The 24,380-nt window shown below is 43.5% G+C and overlaps 1 protein-coding gene and 1 long non-coding RNA gene across 10 annotated transcripts in view; one reads left to right on the top strand and one right to left on the bottom strand.

Moving 5' to 3' along the window:
- Positions 1-24,380, bottom strand: part of LOC132882239 (NACHT, LRR and PYD domains-containing protein 12-like) — a 1,431,284-nt gene that overhangs the window by 147,816 nt on the left and 1,259,088 nt on the right. The gene's annotated exons all lie outside the window — the stretch shown is intronic.
- On the top strand, positions 4,169-5,292 carry LOC132875411 (uncharacterized). Of its 2 annotated transcripts, none has more exons than XR_009651818.1 (7): positions 4,169-4,295; positions 4,398-4,458; positions 4,566-4,598; positions 4,742-4,810; positions 4,899-4,979; positions 5,068-5,130; positions 5,218-5,292. It is a non-coding gene; the product is annotated as an uncharacterized LOC132875411 (long non-coding RNA). The 2 variants fall into 2 exon arrangements; XR_009651819.1 differs by having other exon boundaries at positions 4,566-4,604.

The following is a 24,380-nucleotide window of genomic DNA, read 5'->3' as shown; positions in this document are numbered from 1 at the left end:
AGTAGTGTTGGTACTGAGTTTGCATCAGATGCGCTGTGGAGCACACCCATGAATGTGGAGAATAGCAGTGACACCAGTGACTCTTACATTGAGGAAAACGACCCACAAAGCTCACTAAAGGACTTTTTACAACACTGGGCCTTAAAACACCAGATTACACACTCTGCACTTGATGACCTTCTTGTAGGATTAAGAGCCAATGTACACACAGTTGCCTTCAACAGCAAGAACCCTTCTCTCAACCCCAAGAGACATCAGGTCAACTCCGGTATCAGGAATGGAGTATGTTCACTTTGGTTTAAGGAGAGCTATTGAAGCACAACTAAACCACTACCCACAAGAGGTTCTGAAAAAAATAGCCACCCTGGAGTTGTCTCTGAACATTGGTGTTCCACTGTTCAAAAACAGCAAGACCACTCTGTGGCCTGTCTTGTGTGCCATCCATCTGAGTCCAACTCATGTTTTTCCTGTCACCTTAACATCTGGTCCTGCTAAACCTAATGATTTGGAGTTTCTCAACGATGTGGTTGCAGAAATGAAGGAGCTGCTTGAAAACGGAATTCAAGGGAAAATGGTTGTCATGCGCTGTGTTGTATGTGATGCGCCTGCCAAGGCAATGGTCAAAGCAACAAAACTGTGCACAGGATACTATGGATGTGACAAATGTGCACAGAAAGGGACATGGGAAGACGGTCGTGTAACATACCCTGATGTCCAAAGCACCATGCGAACCAGTGACCTGTTCAGAAGAGAGATGGCTGTCAAGGAAACTGAGGGCTATACAGTGTCCCCATTCCTGCAACTTCCCATTGATATGATCAAAATGTTTCCCATTGATTACATGCACCAAGCTTGTTTAGGTGTCATGAGGAAACTGTTAGTGGAATGGGCGAGGGGAAGCAGGAAGGTGAGACTGTCGACTACACAGCTCCAAGAGGTCAGCAGAAGACTGTGTGGTTTGAGAGAATATACAGTGGTGCTTGAAAGTTTGTGAACCCTTTAGGATTTTCTATATTTCTGCATAAATAGGACCTAAAACATCATCAGATTTTCACACAAGTCCTAAAAGTAGATAAAGAGAACCCAGTTAAACAAATGAGACAAATATTATACTTGGTCATTTATTTATTGAGGAAAATGATCCAATATTACATATCTGAGTGGCAAAAGTATGTGAACCTTTGCTTTCAGTATCTGGTGTGACCCCCTTGTGCAGCAATAACTGCAACTAAACGTTTCAGGTAACTGTTGATCAGTCCTGCACACTGGCTTGGAGGAATTTTAGCCCATTCCTCTGTATAGAACAGCTTCAACTCTGGGATGTTGGTGGGTTTCTTCACATGAACTGCTCGCTTCAGGTCCTTACACAACATTCCGATGGGATTAAGGTCAGGACTTTGACTTGGCCATTCCAAAACATTAACTTTATTCTTCTTTAAACATTCTTTGGTAGAACGACTTGTGTGCTTAGGGTCATTGTCTTGCTGCATGACCCACCTTCTCTTGAGATTCAGCTCATGGACAAATGTCCTGACATTTTCCTTTAGAATTCGCTGGTATAATTCAGAATTCATTGTTCCATCAATGATGGCAAGCTGTCCTGGCCCAGATGCAGCAAAACGGACCCAAACCATGATACTACTACCACCACCATGTTTCACAGATGGGATAAGGTTCTGATGCTGGAATGTAGTGTTTTCCTTTCTCCAAACATAATGCTTCTCATTTAAACCAAAAAGTTCTATTTTGGTCTCATCCGTCCACCAAACATTTTTCCAATAGCCTTCTGGCTTGTCCACATGATCTTTAGCAAACTGCAGACGAGCAGCAATGTTCTTTTTGGAGAGCAGTGGCGTTCTCCTTGCAACCCTGCCATGCACACCATTGCTGTTCAGTGTTCTCCTGATGGTGGGCTCATGAACATGACCATTAGCCAATGTGAAAGAGGCCTTCAGTTGCTTAGAAGTTACCCTGGGGTCCTTTGTGACCTCGCCAACTATTACACGCCTTGCTCTTGGAGTGATCTTTGTTGGTCAATCACTCCTGGGGAGGGTAACAATGGTCTTGAATTTCCTCCATTCATACACAATCTGTCTGACTGTGGATTGGTGGAGTCCAAACTCTTTAGAGATGGTTTTGTAACCTTTTCCAGCCTGATGAGCAACAACGCTTTTTCTGAGGTCCTCAGAAATCTCCTTTGTTCGTGCCATGATACACTTCCACAAACATGTGTTGTGAAGGTCAGACTGTGATAGATCCCTGTTCTTTAAATAAAACAGGGTGCCCACTCACACCTGATTGTCATCCCATTGATTGAAAACACCTGACTCTAATTTCACCTTCAAATTACCTGCTAATCCTAGAGGTTCACATACTTTTGCCACTCACAGATATGTAATATTGGATCATTTTCCTCAATAAATAAATGACCAAGTATAATATTTTTGTCTCATTTGTTTAACTGGGTTCTCTTTATCTACTTTTAGGACTTGTGTGAAAATCTGATGATGTTTTAGATCATATTTATGCAGAAATATAGAAAATTCTAAAGGGTTCACTAACTTTCAAGCACCACTGTATATACCAAGTTGCTTTACCAGAAAGCCCAGGAGCTTGGAAGAAGTCGACCGCTGGAAAGCTACAAAGCTGCGCCAGTTTGCCCTGTATACAGGAAAAGTAGTGCTCAAGGGCATTCTGTCCAGGCCACTGTACAGGCATTTCATAGCTTTCAGTGTGGCACTGAACATTTTGGTTTCTCCCAACCTAGCCGGCACGTATCCAGACTAAACCTGATGGTGTATTTTGTGTCACAGACTGCAGAGCTGTATGGCAGACACTTCATGGTGTATAATGTGCACAGCATGCTCCATTTAACAGATGAAGCAGAGACCTTTGGATGCCTTGATGCATGCAGCGCCTTCCAGTTTGAAAACTACTTGGGCAAGCTGAAACGTCTGGTCCGATCAGGGAATAGACCACTAATTCAAGTGGCTAAAAGGCTCTCGGAGGTGGACCAGGATCAGACTCCCACAGCTCCAGCACCGAAAAAGAAAACCCGAAGACCAAACAATGCGTACATTTTGGCAGGTGCCAAACGTTGTGAGGCCATTGAAGAAAGGAATGACATGGTTTTGTGCAAGGTATTTCAGAGGGTGGATCCTCTGTTCACAGATCCTTGTGATTCAAGAATCATTGGGTGCTTCAGAGTGAAAAGGAGTGAGTGTGTCATGAAGCTGGTGCCAGAATGTGAACTCACAAAACAGGCCTTGATGATTGAGGAGCCACAGAAACAGACTAATGTTTTCATGACAGTCCTGCATGATTTTTAGGAGACATCCACACATGCAATTTAACCATCACAATGATTTTTTTGGAGGAATCCTTTTAGGGTAATTGCTGTGTACACTTGCAAAATATGATACAAAATGTGTTTTGCTAATGGGAGATTCTGTGTTTTAGCCATGTAAAAAGGATGGATTGGGAAAATATGTCCATCTTAATGCCATGTTTATTTGTAATGTTTTCTTAAAACCAAATACTGTTTCACACCTACAGGAGTTTTCATAGGCCAGCCAAGGGAACTAATACCTTTTGCTCCATTTTCCTTGCTAATGATGCCTTTGTTCTCACAGATGAGCTTCACTGTTGCGTTCACAGACAATGCTATTGAGGTTGTGCCATCTTCATGGCTTGGACACACTTCTGAGGTACGAGTCTTTTTTTTTTTGTCGATACATAGCAAATATGTATGCTTACATACTTTTGATAGCAAATATATATATATATATATATATATATATATATATATATATATATATATATATATATATATATATATATATAAAATGCTTGTTTTATATATATATATATATATATATATATATATATATATATATATATTTGTTTTGTTTTTTTTAAATTATATATATTTTTAGCATGGCATGGTCTGCTACTGGACGACACACAATGTGAGATTGCATGTTGTGAAGTGCCGAGCACCAAATACAACTTGGGCCAAACATCCCATTAAGAAAACCTGGTATGAAACAGGTGAGCTATCGCTGCTATGCACTACATAAAATATACTGAATTGTTCTCTCTATGGCAGCACTGTTTGTTTGTTTTTTGTGCTACTGACTAAAAGTCATTTTCCATAGATTCATACACCAAAGCTGAACAGAAGTGTTTGCAATTGATGGAGTCCTCAAGTGTTGAGACAGAGGATGATGTGAACACTTTTGCAATAAGGCAGCGTAAGCGCCCAAGGAGGTTTGTCTCCGAATCCTCTGATGATGGTAAGCTCTCTTCACTAATGACATTAGTTACTCAATTCAGTGTTAATTTTCAAGTCATTTACAAGAAATTTACATTGCACATTGTATGGTCTTTCCTTCCAGATGATTCTGCTCTAGTGGTAGCAGCAACCCAAGACTCTGACTGTGCCTGGAAGTCCTGTGTGTAAGTTAACAGTTCCCAAATCATCATTCATAGCTTGGAGCTAACATTCATGATGAATAACCGGTGCATATTACGTGACTGATCTGATGTTTGTGTGCTCTTTTCAGGTCGGCAGGACCCAATGCCCCTACCACCACAATGTAAGTGTAAGTGTTTTTCAATTTATTTGTAAATGTCTAATGTATTATCACAGGTTCTTCTTTTGTGAATACCATGTATAAGAAACCCCCCCCCCCCCCCCCCCCCATAAATGACTTAACATCCATATGCACCATCTTTTCAGGGTCAACACCAGCCGGGACTGGAGCCAGTCCTCACCACCCTAGCCCAAGTCCTGTTGACCCTGTTCAAGGTACAGTTGCTTTCAAGTTCCCATTTACAGATGTTGGAATACAAAGTCATGAACAGGAAAACTAACATTTTCTTTTTGAAAACTTCAGCCAGCAGCCGGGCACTACACCCAATTCAGTCAGCCAGGCACCTCCAAGAATCACTGGAAACCTCTTTTGACTCTGTTCAAGGTACAGTTGCTTTCAAGTTCCCATTTACAGATGTTGGAATACAAAATCATGAACAGGAAAACTAATATTTTCTTTTTGAAAACTTCAGCCAGCAGCTGGGCGCTTCATGACGGACAGGGTGTCTCAGCTATCGCAGCCATGTTTGAGAGAAGTAAGTACTTTTATACACACTTAACTAGTTCACTCACTCAGGAAATTACATTATAAATTACAACTTCCATCACATTTGTCGCCATAGTCACAGAGGCCCACATGAGTCACTTGATGCGGAGGATCGAGGCTAGGTTTGACAGGACCGAGGCTAGGTTTGACAAGATCGAGTGATTGGTGGAGACCAACGCCCCGACACACATGCCTCAACTCCAGCAAGAAGATGTGGTGTTGGCTAAACCATGCAGCATGGTGATGGAGCTGCTGGAGTTGGATAGGAGTCTGGAACAACCAGACAAGAGGAACAAGATGGTAATTTGCCCTATCTATCTATCTATCTATCTATCTATCTATCTATCTATCTATCTATCTATCTATCTATCTATCTATCTATCTGTCTGTCTGTCTGTCTGTCTGTCTGTCTGTCTGTCTGTCTGTCTGTATTGTATAAGCTCACTATAGTAATTTTCATTGTATAATTATTTTTATTTTTTTACAGCAACATTTTCTTGAAACTGTCGGAGGGGCAGGTTTAGGGGCAGCCATTCACCGTATGCTACGCCGAGTGGCAAATAATGAGGTACTCGCCCAGTACAGCTTGCGGGGCAGATGGGCCAAAATGTCCTTTGATGACCTCATTCTGTGCAAGATTATAAAGGGTAATGGTTTATATATTGATCACATCACTTTTATGCCATGCTTGACTGACTAGGTTTTGATGTGTAACTTTCCTTTATTTTGCCTTCTAGCTGCATGTGTCACAAAATTTCCCGGCCATACGGAAGCTGAAGTGGAGGAATGTCTTGGGCAGACTCTAAAATTTGCACCACACAGACGGTATACTTCTGCTCTCTAATTTGGTGCAATCACAGAAATTTTGTGGTTGGTAGTCGGGTGGTTTATCATGCTTTTGTGGACATGTGCTCATTGTTCTTGTTTTTAAACATTTGTTCCTTTTTCTTTTCAGGTCAGCAGCAACGGATGGACAATTGAATTGTGAACAGTGAATTTTTATTTTTTTTTGTGAACAGTGATTTTTTTATTCTATTTTGTTTGTTATTGAATGCACAGTTACACTTTAAAAAACTGTTATTTCTATTTTATTCTGTTTTGAATGTGTTTTATTGAATGCACCGTTTCAGAAACTTTTCTATTTTATTCTGTTTTGTATATATATATATATATATATATATATATATATATATAAAATTGTTTTATTGAATGCACCGTTACACTTTCAGAAACTTTTCTATTTGATTTTCAAACATTTTTTTTATTCAAATTTGTTATTGATATTTTATCTCATTAAACTTTCAAGACCTGCCAAATTTGCCTGTTCATTCATCACTGACAGTTTTCTCATGTAGATGTGCTAGCAGTTATGTGTTGATGTTGCTAATTAGTTGCAAGTAAAATCTAACTAAAACATAACATTCTACAACGTCAGGGGGACGTTAGGCTAACATTCAGGGAACCAAACATGCAACCAGCAAGGTTAGGGGAAGGGCAGGGGAGGGTTGTTGTTGTAACCAACAGGAAATGTTTGGGCAACGTCAGAAAAACTTTCCATGGCAACCACGTGGCAACCAAACCTAACGTATATGCACCGTATAGGCAACCAAAGGCGTACGTGCCCAGAACGTTCTGGGAACATAAACTTGTTACTAGGGATTTCTTTAAGTGTACTTCTGTGTACCAAGTATACTGATATCAATGTACTTACAGTACATTTGTAAGTAAACTAATCTAATACTTCTTGGGACTAAATTGGCCCACTTTTAGTTTATAAAAAGTAAACTTTAAGTCTAAGAGAAATAAACTCTGAGTATACAACGAGTATTTTTTATTTTGTACTGCAAGTATACCACAAGTAAACTTTTATATACTAATAGTTTGCTCGTTCTATACTTGTAGTCCCCTCTTTTAGTTTACAAAATCATATGTCATAGTTTACTGGAAATATACTATGAGTTTACTTGTTTTATACTTCTAGACCACTTTTTAGTTTACTAAAGTATACTTTGTAGTATATTGGAAATATACTATTGATTTACTTGTTGCACACTTCTAGTCCACTTTTTAGTTTATATATACTTTACAGCATATTGGAAATATACTATTAGTTACTGGTTATATACATCTAGTTAATAACATTATGTACATAAAAGATAAGTTTAAGTTCCAACACTGTTTACTCTTAAGCTATTCCACCCCAGAACTGACCACAAACTTATGGTACATGTAGGTTTAAAAGATGGGATTTAAAACATGCTGCTGTATATCACAAAAAAACAATATGTGTGAAAAAGAAGTATTTTATAGGTTACTATCAAAAAGATAAGCACAGCTACAGGGTGAGTACACTTAAACATAAAGCACAAATATTTTAATACTTTATTACACTTTAGTTAGGTATATCTTGATCAAAAGTTTAAGTATATGCTTAAATATACTGAGACTTTTCTATATACATTTCAATATAAGCCAAGTATACTTATCTATAACTTTATTAAGTATATCTTTGATAAGTAAAAAAGTAAACTGAAAGCATACTCTTATTTTTAGTTTAAAAGAAGTATACTAGAAGCACACTTGAATAAACTTTGTTTTTGTAAGGGATGCAGTGAAATGCTTGTTGCAATGCTCCTAATCTGGTAAATTAATCCGATCATGTCACAGTCCGGTCCAGTCCATCCATGCCTTAGATTCTGGGACTTCCATGCCGGCTCCAGGACAGGAATTCAGTCCTGCCTTGCTGAAGGCCATTTCCTGGAGCAGCACTCCCACACCTGCTACCACTCCTCTCCCATCAGCCAGAGCTTTTTAAGAACTGTTTGGAGCTACTCCGTTTGCCAGACTGTCTCTTGTAGAATTTCCTTGCCTTGCCACAGCTCATTGGTATTGTGTCTTCTTGATTCCCCCGCCAGAATTTTTCCTTGTTTTTTTTTGTCAAGTTTTTCTGTCCAATTTTTTGTCCCTAGCAAAGGACTGTGTCTTCTTGATTCCCCTGCTGGAATTTTTCCTTTTTTTTTTGTCAAGTTTTCCTGTCCAGTTTTTTGTCCCTAGCAAAGGACTGGAAACCAGAGGTTTAAGCTGTGATACATGAAAGGTAGGGTGAACACATCGCATGATGAGTGGTAATGCCAGTCTAACGGAACATGGGTTGATTACCTTCTTGATGAGGAAGGGTCCAAGGAACCTGGGTGCCAGCTTGCGAGAGATGGCCCTAAGTGGCAGGTGGTGTGTGGAGAGCATAACTCATTGGCCCACTCGGTAGGTAGGTGCCTTGGAGCGATGTTTGTCGGCCTGCTTCTTGGATGCGAGTGCGGAGCGAACGAGTCTTCTCCAGGCCAATGCTCATGTCCTACTGCAGTGGTGTATAAAGGCCTGGGCTGATGGTACGGCAACCTCCTCCTCCTGGCTGGGGAACAGTGGTAGTTGGTACCCTAGTGAGCACTGGAGCAAAGAGAGACCTGTGGCAGAGGAAGGGGGAGTGTTACTGTATGTGCATATTCAATCCAAGGAAGGTACTTGCTCCAAGAACTGGCATCCCTAGATGCCATGCACCTGAGTGCAACCTCCAAAGCCTGGTTGGCTCATTCTGCCTGGCCATTGGTCTGTGGGTGGAAGCCTGAGGAGAGACTACAGGTGGCCCCAATGAGTTTGCAGAAGGCTATCCAGAACTGTGCAGTGAACTCAGGACCCCGGTCAGAAACTATGTCAGTAGGCAGACCATGTAGGTGGAAAACATGGTGGATGAGTAGTTCTGCGGTCTCTTTGGCTGAGGGGAGCTTGAGCAGAGGAATGAAATGGATGGTCTTAGAAAAACGGTCAATGACACTGAGGATGCATGTATTGCCACCTGAATTGGGGAGTCCTGTGATGAAATCCAGGGTGATGTGAGACCAAGGTCGATGCGGAGTAGAAAGGGGTCTTAGTAGGCCGGCAGGGGGTCGATTGGGTGTCTTGTTCTGGGAGCATGTGTCGCAGGCTGCCACGAACTCCTGGATGTCCTCCTTGATGGATGGCCACCAAAAGCGCTGCTGGATGAGAGCCAGGGTTCGGGCGGCTCCCGGATGACAGACCAACTTGGAACTGTGACCCCACTGCAGCACCTGAGTTCGCACAAGATGGGACAAACAGATGGTTATGAGGAATATTGTTGGAGTTACCTTCACCGGGGTCCTGCTCCAGGGCCTTCTGCATGAGCGTCTCAACCTCTAGAATAGTGGCTCCCACCAGGCAGCGTGGAGGAAGGATAGTCTCGGGTGGCTTGGGCTCCTCTTGGTGGGAGGAGAACATCCTGGACAGGGCGTCGGGTTTGCTGTTCTTGGAGCCTGGGCGGTAGGAGAGCATGAAGTTGAATCGGGAGAAGAAGAGAGGCCAACGGGCTCGACGGGAGTTGAGACGTTTGGCAGACTTGAGATACTCCAGGTTTTTATGGTCGGTCCAGACTAGGAATGGGAGGTCAGACCCCTCGAGCCAGTGCCTCCACTCCTCCAAGGCTAGTTTCATGGCCAGTAGTTCACAGTCGCCGATGTCATAGTTTCATTCGGCGGGAGAAGAAGGAGCATGGGTGGACCTTGTTGTCATTGGCCCTCTGGGATAGGATGGCTCTGACCCCTGACTCAGTGGCGTCAACCTCGATGATAAACTGCTTGGTAGACTCGGGTATGGTGAGAATGGGTGCTGTGGTAAACCTGTGCTTGAGACTGGAAAAGGCTTTCTCTGCTTCCTCCCCCCACTTGAACTTGGTCTTGGTTGAGGTCAGGGCTGAGAGAGGTCCGACCACCGTGCTGAAGTTGCGGATGAAACGCCTGTAAAAGTTGGTGAACCCCAGGAAGTGCTGGAGTTCTCGTCTCAAAGATGGAGTGGGCCAGTCAGCGACTGCCTCCAGCTTGAGGGGGTCCATCTGGATCTTGGCTGGTGAAATGATGAACCCCAGGAATGAGACAGAGCTTTGGTGGAACTCACTCTTCTCTGCCTTAAATAACAGCTTATTCTCCAGCAGGCATTGAAGAACCTGCCGGACATGACCCCGATGTTCCTCCAGGGATCAAGGAGTAAATCAAGATATCGTCCAGGTAAACAAAGACAAAGGTGTTAAGAAAGTCCCTCAAGACATCATTAACCAATGCCTGGAATACTGCAGGCACATTAGTCAGGCCGAAAGGGACTACGATGTACTCACAGTGGCCTGTGGTGGTGTTGAAGGCTGTATTCCACTCGTCCCCTTCCCTGATCCTAACTAGGTGATAGGCATTAGTCCAGTTTAGTGAGCACCTTGGCTCCCTGGAGTAGTTTGAAGGCTGTAGTCATAAGCGGTAGTGGGTAGCGGTTCTTGACTGTGATGGCGTTGAGACCTTGATAGTCAATGCAGGGGTGGAGTGACTTGTCTTTCTTCTCCATGAAGAAGAATTCCGCCCCTGCCGGGGAGGAGGAAAGGCGGATAATCCCAGCTGCCAGAGACTCAGTGATGTATTTCTCCATGGCCTGTCTCTCAGCAGGGGAAAGAAAGTAGAGACATCTCTTGGGTGGCGCTGTCCCTGGCAGGAGGTCGATACCACAGTCATAAGGCCTATGAGGGGGAAGGGACACTGCTCGGGTCTTACTGAAGACAGGCTTGAGGTCCAGATACTCCGGAGGCACATGAGAAAGGTCGGGAAACTCACTGGCTGAGGGTGGAGGTGGTTTGGCAGGAGGCAGAGCGGGGTTCAGGCAGGAGGCCAGGCAGGAAGGACTCCAGCCTAAGATGGTGTGGTCAGTCCGGTTTAAGTGGGGGTTGTGCTGCATCAACCAGGGTAATCCAAGAATAATGGGAATGTGAGGGTTGTTCATGACATGAAGTTGTATAGTTTTGGAGTGATCACCTGAAATCCTTAGGGTGAGCGGGGTGGTGAGGTGAGTGATGGTGGTCAAGCCAGTGCCATTGAGTGTCAGGATGGTGAGAGGGACCTCGATGGCAAGTAACGGGATTCCGAGATCCTTGGCGGTGGCGGAGCAGATCAGGTTCCTGTGTCAACAAGCGCCTGAAGATGATGATGCTGGTTGTTGAGAGTGATGATAACGGGGAGCAACAGTCATTTGACAGGGGACTGGTTCTGAGCATTGCCCACCAAGGCCCATTGATTCACTGGTGGGCTCGTCCTTTTAGTGGGCAGGCTCGGCAGATGTGTCCTTGCTGACCGCAGTAGAAGCAAGCCCCTGTACTCCATCAGTGCAGTCGTTCCTCCGCTGACACCCGTACCTGATCTACCTGCATGGGTTTGATGGACGAGGCGGGTGGTGGAGAGGTAAATCGGGACCCCTGCCACAGCTCAATGAGCTCTCTTGCCGCCTCCCAGCTGGACAGAGAGCAGTCGAATGTTCGCCTTATTTCCTCAGAGAATTCCTTGAAGCTGGAACAATAGGGCGCGTTGGCGTCCCAGACCGCCGTCCCCCATTCCCTGGCCTTGCCGGTGAGGAGCATGATGGTATAGGCTACCTGGGAGCATTCTGTGGGGAAAGCCAGAGGTTGAAGCTCCAAGATCAGCGAGCACTGTGACAAAATGATCTGTAGGTACCTGGTTCTCCACTGTAGGGCTGAGGTGAAGGGAGTCTTGGTTCATGGAGAGCGGTGGTGCTGGGAGGTGAAGAAAGAGATGGCTGGGCAGGGGTAGGCATGGCTTGGGAGTGCTGGAGTTGTGTGGCTAGGAGGTTTAGTGAGTCAGACAGGGTGGCCAGGTTCTGGGTGATCTGCCTGAGTTCCTGTTGGTGGGCCCCGAGGAGGGCTCCTTGCTGCTGCATAGCCATTCTCAGATGGTTCAGTTCCGCTGGATCCATGTTGGCCAGAACGTACTGTTATGGGTGACGAGATGTGGTGAGTAGGATCCAAAAGCAGAAACACAAACCAGAAAATCCAATGAATAAAAAAAGATTTAATTAAATTCCAAGAGAATAAACAAACAAAAATAGCAAAAATAGTCTAGACAAAAAAAAACTGTAAACAAAAAACGTAGCACAAAAACATGAAAAAATGGCAAGATGAGAGTGCAAAAACTGTGGCAAAGAATAGGCAAAAACAGAGAGCAAAGATCCAGGAAGCAAAATGTCACAGAGATGACATGAGAAACAGACAAGACATTCTGGCAAAGTCCCCTTCTGAGAACGGCCTATTTATACACAGCAGAGCAGACCAGGAAGTGAATGCTGGCAATATGGAAGTCCCATCCCAGATCTGGATTGCGCCGAGCTGGGAGATAATAAATCTCCAAAGCAGAAGTCCGGGGTGGATCTTATTTAACTGACAAAAGTATAAAGAAAATATTTTCAACAGTTTTATTGACCAATGGGGAAGTCGGGGTCTAGTTGTACGTCACTCTGGGTAAGAGCATCAGCTAAAAGCCTGTAATGTAACTGTAGGAAGAGGTGGGACACTGAGGCACTCGGACAGGAGGGTTTGGTACTTTGACACCTTTTATTCCAACTTTTCAGCTTTCAGTGAAAACAAAAAAATCTCACACACACAGAGCACATGAATTATACACAGGTGCAATCGCTCTGCCACTCACCTTGCCCGGCTTTGCTTTCCATTCAAACTGGCACTCAACTGCACCCCCACTACTACATACCCCCACCGCCTGACCTGCAGCTAACACCCCCCCCACACACACACACACACACACACAAATGGGAGAGGTAGTCTGCCATCACCATCTGTACCCCCGTCCTGTGGACCACCTTGAACTTAAAGGGCTGGAGAGCTAGATACCAGCAGAGGGTGAACAGGCATCCCAGCAGGTAGTACCAGAGGGTGAGGACTGCCCACTTGATGGCCAAGCACTCTTTCTGTATGGTGCTGTACTTTGACTTGCATGGAGAGCTTGCAGCTGATGTAAGGCAAGGCAAGTTTATTTATATAGCACATTTCATACACAGTGGCAGTTCAATGTGCTTTACAGAAGTAAAAGCAAAACAGTAAACAATAGAGAATAAAATTACATAAAATAAATGGGAAAGATGTAATAAGAATTAAACAATAGTAGAAATAAAATAATAAAATGAAGTAGAAGTTCAAATAGGGGGAGAAAAAAACAGCAGAATAAAATAGAATAAAAGTTAAGTAAAATTTGAAACATGCAGAAACTGTAAAAGGACAGATTATAAAAACATGTAAAGAAGACAATATTAATTATTTAACAGAAAGCATCTGAAAACAGCTTGGTCTTTTAACCTAGATTTGAAGCTGCCAACAGCAGGAGCATTTTTAATGTCCTCTGGCAGTTGGTTCCATAGCTGCACTGCATAGTAGCTAAAAGCTGCTTCACCACACTTTGTTTTAACAACAGGTTTTATTTTAACTTTTATTCTATTTTATTACATTTTTCTGTTGCGATCTGGTAGATCTGATTGGGTTAGGCCGCTGCAACATATCAGAGAGGTAATTGGGCCCTGTACCATTTAGAGATTTGTACACCAGCAGCAATGCTTTAAAGTCAATTCTGTAGCTTACTGGAAGCCAGTGAAGGGACCTTAGAATTGGAGTAATGTGCTCTGTTCTTTTTGTTCGTGTGAGAACCCTAGCCGCTGCATTTTGCACCAGCTGAAGTCGTTTGATGATCTTTTTTGGCAGGCCTGTGAAAAGGCCATTGCAGTAATCAACCCTACTAGGCATGTATCAGTTTTTCCAGATCATTTTTTGACATAAGTCCTCTTAGTTTGGAAATGTTTTTTAGGTGATAGAATGCTGTTTTAGTGATTGCTTTCATGTGACTGTCAAAGTTTAACTCGCTGTCAATGAAAACACCAAGATTTTTAACCATTTCTTTAGTTTTAATCCCTTTAGTGTCAAGAATACTGGTAATCCTGAGTCTTTCATCTTTTTTTCCAAATAGAATTACTTCTGTTTTATCTGAGTTCAGCTGAAGAGAATTTTGTGACATCCAGTTGTTGAGTTGATCAATACACTGGTAGAGACATTCAAGGGGGGCATAATCCGCCGGATGCTGCTCCCCCTCCATTATCTGGGCCAAAACGGCCCCTAGCCCTCTGTCTGATGCATTGGTCTGCAAAATAAAAGGGAGAGAGAAGTCAGGGGAGAGTAAAAGTGGCCCACCACACAGTAAAGCTTTTACCTGGGTGAAGGCCTGTTGGCACTACTCCGTCCACTGGCTCGGATCTGGTGCTCCATTTTTAGAGAGATCAGCCAACAGGCTGGTGATGTCTGAATAATTAGGCACAAACAATAGTAGCCAGCCAGCTCCAAGAACTTTCCCACTCCATTTTTGGTCTTCAGCCTCGGACAGGTTGCAATTGCTGTGGTCTTTGGGGACACACCTGCCCATGACCTAAGTGGAAGCCCAGATCCTGTACTTCCACCCATCCATTTGCACACTTCTTCAGGTGAGCTGTGAGTCCTGCATGCCTCAATTACCCTAGCATGGTCCTGATGTGTTTTTTGTGTCGCGGCCAATCAATACTGTAAATAATAAGGTCATCAAGGTGGGCTGTGGCATAGGTGGCATTTGGGTGAAAGTAAGTAAGTTTAATTTGTATAGCACATTTAAACACTGCATGCACTGACCAAAGTGCTGTACAGAGTCAGTATTAAAAGACAAATGATTAAAAATAAAAAAAATAAAAAAAAATTATAATAATAACAATAAGCTGATGGTTAGGGAAAGGCCAAGGAGTAGAGATGGGTTTTTAGCCTAGATTTGAAGGCAGAGATGGAGGGGGCAGATCTGATGTCCAGTGGGAGCTGATTCCAGAGGCGTGGAGCAGCAACAGAGAAAGCTCTGTCACCTCTCTGCTTCAGCCACGAGCGAGGTACATAAAGAAGCCCTGTGTTAGAAGATCTTAGGGACCTTTGGACTGAGTGGGGCTGTAGAAGGTCATTGATGTAGGCTGGGGCCAGCCCATTGAGTGCTTTAAAAACAAATAATAAGACTTTAAATTGTATTCTAAAAAAAACTGGGAGCCAGTGCAAGGAGGCCAGAATGGGAGTGATGTGCTCACGTCTCCTGGTGCCAGTTAAAAGATATGCAGCTGCGTTTTGGACCAGCTGTAAACGTCTAAGTGAGGTTTGAGGGAGGCCAAGATAAAGGGAATTGCAGTAATCCAGTCGTGATGTGATAAAAGCATGGATGACTATTTCAAGGTCATTATGAGATAGAAAGGATTTGAAGCGGGAGATCATTCTGAGTTGGTAAAAACTATTTTTGACCACAGTGATAATCTGTTTGTCAAGACAGAGATCAGAGTCAAGGAAGACACCCAGGTTTCTGGCAGAGGGTGTAACATGAGGAGTGAGGTGACCTAAATCGTTCACTATAGTGCATCTTGCCTTGGAGGGACCAAAAATAATGACTTCAGTCTTGTCACCATTTAGCTGGAGGAAGTTGTTAGCCATCCAATTTCTGATGTCTTCAAGACAGACAAGGAGAGATTGGATGGAGTCCCTAGATTTTAAGGGCAAATACAATTGAGAGTCATCTGCATAAAGGTGAAAGGAAATGTTGTGCTTTCTAATGATGTCACCAAGTGGGAGCATATACAGACTGAAAAGCATGGGACCCAAGATGGACCCCTGGGGGACCCCATAGGAGACAGAGGCAGTTGATGAGGAGAAATGGCCAATGGAAACAGAGAAGGTCCTATGTTTAAGGTAGGACCTGAACCAGAGAAGAGCAGTGTCCCTGATGCCCACCTGCTGGTCTAGACGGCTGAGGAGGATGTTGTGGTCAACAGTGTCTAACGCAGCGCTAAGGTTGAGTAAAACCAAAATGGCATTGTCACCAGAATCTAAAGTGAGGAGCAGATCATTGGTTACTTTAAGCAGGGCTGTTTCGGTGCTGTGAAGGGATCTGAATCCTGACTGAAAAGGTTCAAGTATGTTGTGGGTGGTCAGAAAAGGAATCAGCTGTGACAGTATAGCTTTTTCTAGAACTTTTGAAAAAAAAGGGAGCTTGGAGATGGGGCGATAATTTTGCAAACATTGGGCATCGAGTAGTGTTGCACCGATACTGATACCAGTATCGGGCGGGGCCCCGATCTGGCACTAAAATGGTGGTATCAGTATTGGCGAGTAGCAAGAAATAGGGCGCCGATACCATTTACCGATGCTAGTATGACACTTGAACGCAGCCTTCTCTCTCCCGATACTCACTACACTCTGTGTTGTGTGATCACACGTGATCACTGTGCATGCCTGCCAAGCACGCCAAGCAGCTATTGCTATTGACCTGCTCCAGACCAATGAGAGCAGGCCAATAGCCGCTCTTAACCAATACAGGGGCAGCTTTTTCATGCGGAGGAAAAACAAAGCACGAGAAGAAAATGTCGGCGGTCTGGATATATTTCAGCATAGAAACTCCGGCGAGTACAATGGCTACATGCAAGATTTGTGGCCTGAAAGTTTCGAGAGGTGGAGTTAAATCGGCCACTTTCAATACCTCGAACCTGATAAAACATTTGAAGACGAAACGTGAATGAACACAAAGAGTTTGAGGTTGCAGCAACTGCTAGCAAGAGAAAGGGGGATGGACCGCAGCAACAAACCCTGGTCAGTTCACTTCGTAGGAAGGAGCAGTGGGACGAGAAGAGTGAAGCAGCAAGACAGATGTCCAAAAAAATCACCGAAATGACTGTTCTTTGTAACCTGCCCCTTGCCTTTGTTGAAAGCGTGGGATTCTGGCTTTTTATGGCTCACGCAGTACCTAAGTATAAGGTCCCGAGTCGCAAATACATCACGGAGACGACTATCCCTGCACTAAAAAATAAAGTAACGGAGCATGTTTTAAGAAAGCTGGAGAAGGCAGTGGCCATAAGCTTTTCAACTGACATCTGGAGCAGCCAAGTCTCCCCACTTTCCCTGCTTAGCTTGACAGCCCACTGGGTGGACTCGGAAACATTCATTCTGGAAAGCGTAGTACTTCATGCGAATGAATTCAAGGGATCACACACCGGCGAAGCCATTGCAGGAGCAATAGAGAGCATGCTGCTCAACTGGAGCATCCCGAAGTCAAAGGTAACGTAAGTCTACTTGTCTAGACTTTGCTATTTTCTCTTGATGTTTTCACTTGTCTTTTAAAAGAAATGAAAGAAATGCCGCAGTAATTTGAGACCTGTTTCAAAAGAGCCGTAGAAGTAAAGTTGTGTGTGTGTGTGTGTGTGTGTGAGAGAGAGAGAGAGAGAGAGAGAGAGAGAGGGAGAGACTCATGCGCTGCTTGCATTTGTGCGTTGCTATGACGGTGGAGTTGAGTGATGTTGCTGCTGGTGCACAGAGAGAGGGAGGCTGATACAGAGACAGGATGCTGTGGTCAATTATTATTATAATTAAATTATTATTAATAATAATATTCTTATTATTATTATTACTATTATTATTGAAGGTCCATGCCATTCTTTGGGACAATGCAAACAATATGAAGAAGGCGATGAGGGACCTGGGAGTCTCCAGCCTGGGATGTTTCTCGCACTTGATTCAACTCGTGGTGCACGATGGACTGCTGTCCCAGCGAAGTGTGTGCAATGCGCTGGCCAGTGGGAGAAAAATAATTGGGCACTTTAAACATTCCCCATTGGCCACATCAAGACTTGAAACTGTCCAGACGGGACTGGGAATGCCAGTCAAACGTCTGATCCAAGATGTTCCCACATACTGGAATAGCACCTTTTATATGACTGCGAGCCTGCTGGAGCAAAAGAGTGCCATCTCACTCTATGCTGCTGACCACCAGCTCCCAGCAACACTGACAGCAAGTGACTGGACCTTGCTGGAGAAAATTAACACTCTTCTGGCTCCATTTGAAGAGATCACAAAACAGATCAGCTTGGCCACCTCCACCGCCTCAGAGGTAATCCCCTCAGTCGTTGTCCTGAAGCGTCTGTTGGCCAAACAGACCACAGAGGACAGCAGGATAAAAACAATGAAGGCGACACTTCTAGCAGCTATGGACACAAGATTCCAGACCGTTGAGGAGGAGCCCTTGTACTCTGTTGCAACCATATTAGACCCACGTTACAAAGACAGGTATGTTTAATTGTGTGCTGTATAGTGTAAAGTTTCAACATCTTGTGTTAGTGTGTAATTAAATGCAGGGCTAAACATTATATATGAGCTAACAGCTATATTATGCTATTCTGTTTACTATGTTACTGCAGATACTTCACAAGTGCAGAGAGCAGCAAGCTTGCAAGAAGTGCACTGACCCAAGAGGTGGAGAAAAATGAGGAGTCATCACTGCAGACAACCACCACTGAGGCAGCAGACCCAGCCAGTAAGACCCCACGGATGACAGCAGAGCCCAACACAAGTAGCTGCTTTAAGGGGCTGTATGAGGAAGTCCTGCAAGAGCATGATGCTGAACAAGGTGGGGCCAGCAGCACAGCTACACAGGTACAGATAGAGACATATCTGGCTGAGAAAACAATCCACCGCACAGAGAACCCATTCGAGTACTGGGGAAAGAATAAAGAACGGCTCCCCTCCCTGGCTACTACAGCTGCAAAGTTTCTCTCCGCTCCCTCCACCAGCGTAGATAGTGAGAGGCTTTTCAGCACAGCTTCTAACATACTTGATGAGAAGAGGAATAGGCTGTCAGGAGATCATGTAGAAACACTAATCTTCCTCAAGAAAAATCTGCCAATGTACCTGAGCTTGAACCCCAAAGACTTGAATCCTCAAGAGGACTGAGTAAACACTACTAGGTGTTATGTGACAGATCTGTCACTAATGTGAACTTAATTTTTTTTCCATTGCTTGTTTTAGTTTGTGCAGTGTGGATTATGCAGTTGGAACTTATGAGGATACTAACATTTAAAATAGTCCTTTATTTATTTTACCAAATTCTGGCTGCACTTAGAGTAGTGCACATCAGCCTAGACCTAGTTTACAGGAAGAAATCATTTCTTATGTCAATTCTGATTAATCTGATTTGTTCTTACCTCAGATACTCCTTAATGCTGCTATCTCTCAAATATACCTCATATGTATATTATTTCTTATTTTAATATAATTTTACTTTCTTACTGCTGCACTAGTATTATACATGTTATAATTTCATGAAAGTTGCACTATTTTGGCCTTTGAGAGCCAAAACTCAGGGTTTAAAAGAGTTTATTCAATTATTAATGTAATTTTACTTTCTCACTATTTTGGCCTGTGAGAGCTAAAAGTTCATTGAACTATTGTCAGTCATCCATACCAGGTAGGCAATAAAAAGTTCTACTGGATTCACTTTGTATTAGTCTTTTTCCTGTTTCACAAAGGTAAGCAGCAGCCTGACAAAGCCATGATAGCAATGATTTTACATCCAAGTATGCAGCTCTTCATATATATATATATATATATATACACATTTCAAATGGAGTGGTATCGGTATGGTATCGGTATCGGCCGGTACTGCACAGCCAGGTATAGGTATCGGTATCGGGGCCAAAAAAATGGTATCGGTGCAACACTAGCATCGAGGTTGGGTTTTTTAAGCAGGGGTTGAACAACTGCATGCTTAAAAAAGGTAGGGACAGTGCCGGATGTGAGACATGAATTTAGAATTATTTGAATCGATGGCCCAACAGCATCAAAAACATCCTTTATAATACAGGAAGGAATGGCATCATAGGGGGATCCAGTAGGTTTCATATGTAAAACTAGTTCCCGCAATTCACTGAGAGAGATGGGCTGAAATTGGTTAAAAGTAGAAATAGCTGGTGCACGAGAGTGAACAGGTGGAGCAGTTGATAAGGAGGGCGTAAACACTGATCTGATGTTCTCTATTTTATCAGTGAAAAACTTGAGGAATTTTTCACAGGTCTCAGTAGATACGTCAGCAACTGGAGAGTTAGAAGGGTTGAGAAAGGAATTAATAGTGCTAAACAGAATGTTGGGTCTGTTGGAGTGTGTACTGATCAGGTCAGAGAGGTGCTTAGTTCTAGCTTTTTTAGCCGCTGTCTGGAAGGAAGCTAAAGTCGATTGGAAAATTTCAAAGGAAACAGTAAGATGGTCCTTTTTCCATTTCCTTTCGGCTTTACGGCAGGCTTGCCTGAGCGAGCAGGTGGCCTCATCCAACCAATATTGAGACATTAGCTTGGGACGAGTGAACGTGAGAGGAGCTACACAGTTAAGAATGGAAGAGCAAGAAGATTGAAAAAGGCTGACTAATTCGTCTGGCCCAGAAGAGGATGATGCCACTGTTGCAATGGTAGCTGCGACGGAGTTACTGATGAAACTGTCTGAGAACTGGGATGCAGTTTGAGTGTTAATGTGGCGAGAGTGACGACCTTGAATCTTGGCAGTTCGCAAAGCATTTGATAGACTAACATTAAACATAATAGGTTTATGATCAGAGAAAATAGCATCCTCAATCACAATGTTATCCACAGAAAAACTATATGATAGAACAAGGTCGAGTGTATGTCCCAGGATATGAGTAACTTTGTTTATATGTTGAGTAAGACCAAAGACATCTATTACACCACAGAATTCGTTAACCATAGGTCTGTCGGGACAACAGACATGGATATTAAAGTCGCCAAGTATAAGAAGGCGATCGTGCGATGACAGGAGGTGGGAGAGAAGGTCGAAGAATTCTGTTATAAAGTCTTTGTTGTGCTTAGGAGGCCTGTAGATGAGTACACATACCAACGGTGACATAGCACATTCTACAATTATGCATTGCAGTCCAAATGTGACAAAACTCCCCACAGAGAGTGTCCGTAAATTAAGACTGTTTTTAAAAACGAGAGCTACCCCGCCTCCTCTTCCAGCACACCTTGGTGTGCTATTGAATGAGTACTGAGGCAGGCAGAGTTCACTAAAAACAGAAGACTGGCCAACTCCAGCGCTAATCCATGTCTCAGTTAAAAACAGGAAATCCAGATTGTGACTGGAAAAAAAGTCATTTAGAACAAAAGTTTTGTTAAACACAGACCTGCTGTTAACCAGGGCGACTTTTGCAGTGGAGTGGACCGTAGCCTGAGGGCAAGGGGAATATTCCAGAGGGCGGATGTTCAAGGAATTCACCCCACCGCTACATATCCACAGTCTTGGGCGAGCAGAGCAGACAGGTGTTTGAGGTTGGTCCTCCAGAGTGATGGGAACATGGCAGGAGTACCAGCAGTCCCATGAATGATGGGCCAGGAAGAGATCTGTCCGGCCTAGATGGACTGCAGAGAGCTGACGAGGCCCAGGCTGGGTGAGAAAAACACTCGCGATTTTCCTCATTGCCACTTGGACGCCTCCACGCTTGCCTTGGCGCCTGCGGCGCTTCTTCCGTAGAGAGCTACAACAAGGTACGTGAAGGACACAATCCAGGGTGGGGTAGACAAACGGAGGATGACATTCGATGTATGGAATAAGAGACCCATCAGTGGTCACCAGTGCGCTTCTAAGATGTAGCAGAGTCTGACGATCATAAATCCAGGTAGGGCCAGCAGAGCAGTGGCAGCATAGCATGAGTAGCAGCATAAACAGACATAGCGCAAATCAGACAGGTAGCAGCTCACGGAGCTGACGGCAGGCCGACAGACACACTGGCGCCATCTTGCTTCCGTTAAACAAAAGAGAAGAGAAGATTTTGTCCATTTAGTTTTGGGAGCCAGAACTACCAGGCTGCAACAGTCATTGTGCGACTCCTCGATGATTCCCAACTCGAGCATAGCTTTGCGTTCATCCCAAACCATCATTTTTTTGTGTTCGGGTAAGCGGTCATGGCAGTTATGCACCGCCACCCCTGGGAGCATCTTGTTGTGGTGTTCTATGAGGTGAGTGTGACCTGGAAGAGGTGAGAACATGTCAGAAAACTCCGTTTGCAATCTGGCAACCTCCATGAATTGGACCAGTGAGAGGTGGTCTCCACAAGGGACCAGGGTGAATCATATGGCGGAGTTTATTTTTACCTTTGGCCCCAGCTCCTTCCTCTCTGGAACTAGCATTACCAACACCAAGGGGACCCCTTCATTCCATAATTTGAGCAGATTGAGGTGTTATATCTGCTGCACCCCACCTCTATCCGTTCACCTCATTGTCGACAATCCCAACTCATCGTGTGATTTCAAAGGTCTCTTGCCACTTGATGAGTAATTTGGAGCTCAACATGGGCAAAAATACGAGAACTGTATCTCCCGGTGTGAATTCTCTAAAGCACGCTCCCATGTTGTACAGCTGGGATTGACGTTCTTGTGCAAGAATTGTCGCAAATTCTCCTGGGTTAGGTGATTGAGTGTGTGGGGTTTTGTGCACAGGTTGAGAATGTATTGAACTGCATTCTTACTGTCAGAAGGCTCTTCCCCCCAATTTTCCCAGATGACGTTTGGGACACTCTGAGACTTGTGCCCATGTAGTAATTCGAAAGGGGGAAAACCCTGTGGAGGCTTGAGGGACCTCTTGCGCTGCAAACAACGGATTCAAGCCATTTATCCCAATTATGAGTGTCCTTGCATACAAACTTACAAATTAGGTTCTTTTGAGTTTGGTTAAATTGCTTAACAAAGCAGTCTATTTGAGGAAGATAAACACTTGTGCGGATTGATTTAACCCCCAATAACTTGTTGGGTTTGTGAAGGGTGCTTGATAAACATGGTGCTTTGGTCAGTCAGGATTTCTTTCAGAATCCTGACTCAGGAGATAATTTTAAACAGTGCCTCTGTGACATTGCATGCAGAAATGCTAGGCAGTGGTACTGCTTCCAGGTATCGCATTGCATACTCCACTAGGAATAAAATAAAGTGATGCCCTCGTGCCAACTGATCTAATGGCCTGACAAGATCCATCCCAATTCATTTGAAGGGCGTATCAGTTAGGGAAAGAGGGCACAATGACCTTCCATTATATTTTAGATAATGTCGTTCCTCTTAAAAGGAAAATGGTCAGAGAGAAAAAATTAGCACCCTGGTATAATGATGACACTCACACTTTAAAACAGACCACTCCAAAATTGGAACATAAATGGCGTCAAACAAAATTTGTAGCGTTCAAATTAGCGTGGAAGGAGAGCTTCCTGAAGTATGGAAAAGCTCTTAGTGCTGCTCGATCAACATATATCTCCTCCTTAATAGAAGATAATAAAAATAATCCTAGATTCCTATTTAATAATGTAGCAAAATTAACCAGGAATAAGTCCACTATAGACACATGCACACCTGCAGTATGTAGTAGCAACGACTTCATGAATTTCTTAAATGACAAAATTGAAAATATCCGATAAAAAATTCAAACGACTAATTTAAGGTCAGACAATGTAAGTGACCCTGTAGTTAACAATATAACTGTATCAGATCAGCAATTAGAATGTTTTACTCCCCTTAGAGAAATTTAATTACTTTCATTAATCTCTGCATCAAAAGCCTCAACTTGTGTACTAGATCCCTTACCTACACGTCTATTCAAACAGATAATACCTGAAGTAATTGAACCACTTCTAAAAATAATAATTCTTCTCTTACGATTGGCTATGTACCCAAATCCTTTAAACTAGCAGTTATCAAACCCCTGATTAAAAAACTTGACCTTGATTCCTGTCAGCTGTCCAATTATCGGCCAATATCAAACCTCCCCTTTATCTCCAAGATCCTAGAAAAAGCTGTGGCACAGCAGTTATGCTCATATTTACATAGGAATAACATCCATGAAATGTATCAGTCAGGATTTAGACCTCATCATAGCACAGAGACAGCACTGGTTAAAGTAGTAAACGACCTACTGTTGGTGTCTGATCAGGGCTGTGTCTCGCTGCTTGTGTTGCTTGACCTTAGTGCAGCATTTGATACCATTGATCATTCCATTCTTCTGGATAGACTAGAAACTGTTGTGGGAGTTAAGGGAACGGTCCTCTCCTGGCTCAGGTCTTATTTAACTGATCGCTATCAGTATGTTGATGTAAATGGTGATTTTTCTAGACATACTGAGGTAAAGTTTGGTGTTCCACAAGCTTCTGTCTTGGGTCCACTGCTTTTTTCTTTATATATGTTACCTCTGGGTGATATTATTCATAAACATTGTATTAAGTTCCACTGTTATGCTGATGACACACAGTTGTATGTTTTTGCAAAACCAGATGAGAGACACCAGCTTAATAGAATTCAGGAATGTGTGAATGACATTAGACACTGGATGCTTATTAACTTCCTTCTGCTTAACTCTGACAAGACAGAAGTACTTGTACTAGGACCACATGCAGCTCTAAGTAGGTTTCCTGATTACATCAAGTCAAGTCAAGTAACTTTATTTGTACCCGAAGGTAAACTTGTTTTGCAGTGAAGTGAGTCAGCTTT

The sequence above is a fragment of the Neoarius graeffei genome, chromosome 2, assembly GCF_027579695.1.
Source record: "Neoarius graeffei isolate fNeoGra1 chromosome 2, fNeoGra1.pri, whole genome shotgun sequence".
Lineage (NCBI taxonomy): Eukaryota > Metazoa > Chordata > Actinopteri > Siluriformes > Ariidae > Neoarius > Neoarius graeffei.
Note: the sequence above shows the minus strand (reverse complement) of the source record. Positions and strands in the feature narration are given on the sequence as shown.